We start from the raw sequence: 4,450 nt of genomic DNA, 5'->3' as shown, positions 1-4,450 counted from the left end.
AGGATTGAGGTGATATGCAGGTATCAGAATGAGGTATATGCAAAAGGTCTATAGAAATATATTTGTTTATGAGCAAATTACACCACATTAGTTAAACAATTTATAAGGAATCTATGCTATTTGGATGGTAAATATTTCTCCCTTAAGCCAAGGAATAACAAAAATTTAAGTCAAGTATATGATAACTCCTTACAAGTTGGTCAGATGTTAGGTGATATGGAACCTGTGGTAGTTTGTTTGAGGATACTCTCTCAATTGTTGAAAAAGCCTATTCCATTTACAGAGTTCTTGCTCTATCTCTGTTTTTGTCTCTGTTTCTCTCTCTCTATTTATCTTCCTTGTGGACCAAGTTATGACTTCTTTGCAAGTACTCTAGCATTGATCACTGGTTTGCCCAAGAGACTTGTAATTTTGACGTTATACAATAACTTTAATGGTATACATGGTGGTTTTGATGAGAAATGTCCCTCGTAGGATTAGGTATTTGAAAATTTGTTTGCCAGTGGCAGCGCTGTTTGCAAAGGTCATGAAACAATTAGGGTCTTGCTACAGAAAGTAACACCATTTGGAGTTTGTACTCTCCAATTCCAGTTCATTGTCTTTCTTCTTCATCCTTATGATTAACAATATGAGGTCTCAGTTTCCTGCTCCATGGAGCACAAATCCTCACCATGATATACTTGATCCTTCTGGAAATATAAGGTGAAATAAATTCACATCATTAGTTGTTTTTTCACGGTGTTTTATCAAACATGAAAATAACCATTACAGAAATATGTACCAGAGAGTAAGCTGTCTTTGTAAAAGTTTGATGGTGATATTTGGAAGAATGTAGGACACTTTGGAACTTTCAATTTCAGTTAGTTTGCAGTTGTAAGCAGAGCTTTCAAGGCAATTCTAGTAGAGCCTGGAAAGACAGTAGTGCTGAGGGCAATGTGGACTGTGGAGGCTCAGCTTTAGACACTTCAGAGGGGAACAATATCAACAACTAGGCTAGAGGTTTCTTATATGATATTTTAAGAAATAATGTGTCTGCCTTCTGCCCATGCCCTAGAAAATTGTCTGAGACAAAATGAAATTGTAGTGGACTAATTTATTTTGCAAAGGAAATTTCAAGACTATATAACACTGAGTTGGGATGTGATTATAATTCATGATGCATAATAACCACAGGGACATGATCTGTTCTTAGAAAGCAACTTAATGAAAGTGCTGCGGCTACTGCTAATGATATTGAAGGAGGAAATCCATCTTAAACTGGTTGCTCAACTTGACAATGTCATTCAAATAATTTTTCCTTGAGAGTATACATATTAAAAGAGCGAAGGATTTTTTTTTTTTTTTTTTTTTTTTTTAGAGAACTGACTACCAGGCTGGTCACTATATGAAGACTCTGAAAGTATAGGAGTCTGTGACAGGTCATTCTGTGAGGCTGTGAAATTAAGACTTGAGTGAGGGAAAATCCCAAGATACTGAAGGTACCAAGGCAATGAGATATCTGCCAAAGAGATCTCTATACAGGGAGTTGAACTAGCCAGACACACAGGGGGGTGGAGGAGAGATGGGAGAGGGAGAAGGAGAGGAAGGGGCAAGGGGAGTGGGAGAGGGAAAAGAATGGGAAAGGGAGGGGAAGGGAACGGAAGAGGGCAGGGGAGAGGGAGAGGGAGGGACAGAGGGGCAGAGGGAGAGAAATTGCTAACAACAAATATTGAAGAATAGAGCCATCTATACACTTTGAAATTTAAGTCATAGGACTTAAATTGAATACAGGTTACAAGATTTGGTGTTCTCCCTGATTTATTTATATTTTTTACATAGGTCTCTTTGTTTTCATTCCTTTCCTTATATATATCATCATGTATTGCAATCATGTAATGATAATATATGCCATCATATGTTGTAACCTTAATCTTCTAAAACTGTAAGCAAACAAACAAACAAACAAACAAAAACAAAACCTTCATTCTTGGCTTTAAGGGTTTAAAATTTAAACATAGCCTTGTATCTCAGAAAAGCCTTAACTTTAAAATTTATGCATTTTTGAGACTGTAAAAGGCTATGGGAGACTCTGAAACTAGACAAGTGCATTTTGCCATATGAAATGGCAACAAGTCTATGGGATCTTTGAGTGGAATATAGTGATTTTCAAGAGAAATATCCTAGGGTACTTCAGTGTTTGGTTCCCAGTTAGTACAACTAACTTTGGAGGGTTTACAACTTTTGGGAGGGGAGCCTTGCAGAAGGAATTGCTTCATGGGTGATGAGTATTCAGTATTTATAATATCACCCTATTTGTGCCTCATGCCTGTGGTTGAGGATGTTGAGTCCTGAGATACTTGATCTGGTTTCCATACCTGCCACTAGGAGCCATTTCTTCCTTCCATCATGGTCTTTAACCCCCTGGAACTATAAGCAAAAAAACCTTCATTCTTCCATGAGACAATTATGTCATGATATTTTATTAAATTAAGAAAAAAATTAACTAATAAACTAATGTATGGCATAGCATTGTTAATAATCATTCACATTTAGAAAGAATCCAATATCCATAAATAGCTAAATGATAATATAAATGTACAAATGGATATTGCTCAAAAATCAATACTTTAGTCAGATGTATAGAGTATAGATCAAGTAGCAATATATTTTCTGGACAATAGAAGTCAGAACCAAAAGTCTTTATTCTACATAATTTTATAACATTTTAGAAAATATAAAACTTCAAAGATGAAGATTGGATCAATATTTCTGGAGATTAAGAGATAAAGTATTGCTATTTGTAGATTATATAAGAGTATATATACATAAAACAGTCCAAATATTCTGCCAGGGAAGTCCTATATATGATAACCAATTTTACCCAATTGGTAGGGTAGCAGATTAACTCAAATAAATTGGTGTACCTCCTATATACAAATTCTAAACAGAGAAAGAATGGCGATTATATCCTTATAATAGTCATAAGTAATATAAAATATCTTGAGGTAACTCTAACCAAGAAAATGAAAGAGCTAGATAATAAAATTCTCAGGTCTTTCAAAAAGAAAATTTAAGAAGATATCAGGAAAAAAGAAGTATTTCCCATGTGCATCATGTTGTTAGGATTAACGTAGTAAAAATGGCCAGCCACACATTGGTCTTCCTTTTTCTTGAGCTTCATGTGGTCTGTCAATTGTATCTTGGTTATTCCAAGCTTTTAGACTAATATCCACTTAGCAAATACCTACCATGTGTATTCATTTGTGGCTGGGCTACCTTACTCAGGATGATATTTTCTAGTTCCATCTACTTGATTGTGAATTTCATGTATTCATTGTCATTGATAGCTGAGTAGTACTCCATTGTGTAGATGTACCACATTTTATGAATACATTCCTCTGTTGAGGGACATCTGGGTGGTTTCCAGGTACTCAATTATACATTATTCTTAGATTTGGTCTTTTCATTGTGTTCTGAATTTCCTGAATGTTTTGTGTTAGGAGGTTGTATGTTTTGAATTTTCTTTGACAGTTGTATCAATCTATTCTAAGGTATCTTCTATATCAGAGATTATCTCTTCTATCTCTTGTATTTTGTTGGTGATGCTTATTATCTGTAAATTCAATCCTTTCTCCCATATCCCTCCCTCCCTCTATCTCCTGTGATAATTTTCATCCCCTTCTGAGCAGGACTGAAGCATCCACATTTTGCTCTTCCTTCTTCTTATGTTTCATATAATCTGGGAGTTGTATCTTCGGTACTCTGATTTTTTTCTAATTTGGCTAATATGCACTAATCAGTGAGTGCATACTATGTATGTTACTTTGTAAATGAATTACTTCACTCAGGATGATATTTTCTAGTTTCATCCATTTGTCTAAGAATTTTATGAAGTCATTGTTTTTAATAGATGAGTAGTACTCCATTGTGTACATGTACCACATTTTTCTGTATCCATTCTTCTGTTGAAGGACATCTAGGTTCTTTCTAGCTTCTGGCTATTACAAATAAGGCTGCTATTGACATAGTGGAGCATTTTTTCCTTGTTATATGTTATAACAACTTTTGGGTATATGCCCAGGAATGGTATAGCTGGGTCCTCAGTGAGACTATATCCAATTTTCTGAGGAACTGACACACTGATTTCCAGAGTGGTTGTACCAAGCTTGCAATCTCACCAACAATGGAAGAGTATTCTTTCTCCATATCCTCACCATTATGTGCTGTCACCTTAGTTTTTCATCTTAGCCATTCTGTCTTGTGTGAGGTGAAATCTCAGGGTTGTTTTGATTTGCATTTCCCAAAGATTAAGGATGTTAAATATTCCTTTAGTTGCTTCTTTAGGTGCTTTTCAGCCATCTGATATTCTTCAGTTGAAAATTCTTTGTTTAGTTCTGTACCCCATTTTTTTTTGATATTTTCTTTATTTACATGTAACTTTCTCCATTCCCTGTTTCCCCTCCAAAAAACA

At 35.1% G+C, this 4,450-nt stretch overlaps 1 long non-coding RNA gene across 1 annotated transcript in view; it reads right to left on the bottom strand.

Annotated features, from left to right (window-relative positions):
- Nucleotides 1-422: 422 nt before the first annotated feature.
- Nucleotides 423-4,450, bottom strand: part of LOC116095437 — a 9,321-nt gene continuing 5,293 nt past the window's right edge. Inside the window, exons 2-3 of the long non-coding RNA XR_004120591.1 lie at nucleotides 2,355-2,406; nucleotides 423-689 (exon numbers count right to left, since the gene is read on the bottom strand). This is a non-coding gene — a long non-coding RNA (uncharacterized LOC116095437). The remainder of the gene's footprint in view (nucleotides 690-2,354; nucleotides 2,407-4,450) is intronic.

This window comes from Mastomys coucha, unplaced genomic scaffold, assembly GCF_008632895.1.
Source record: "Mastomys coucha isolate ucsf_1 unplaced genomic scaffold, UCSF_Mcou_1 pScaffold18, whole genome shotgun sequence".
Classification (NCBI taxonomy): domain Eukaryota; kingdom Metazoa; phylum Chordata; class Mammalia; order Rodentia; family Muridae; genus Mastomys; species Mastomys coucha.
The sequence above is the reverse complement of the archived record's forward strand: the minus strand, read 5'-3'. Positions and strand labels throughout refer to the sequence as shown.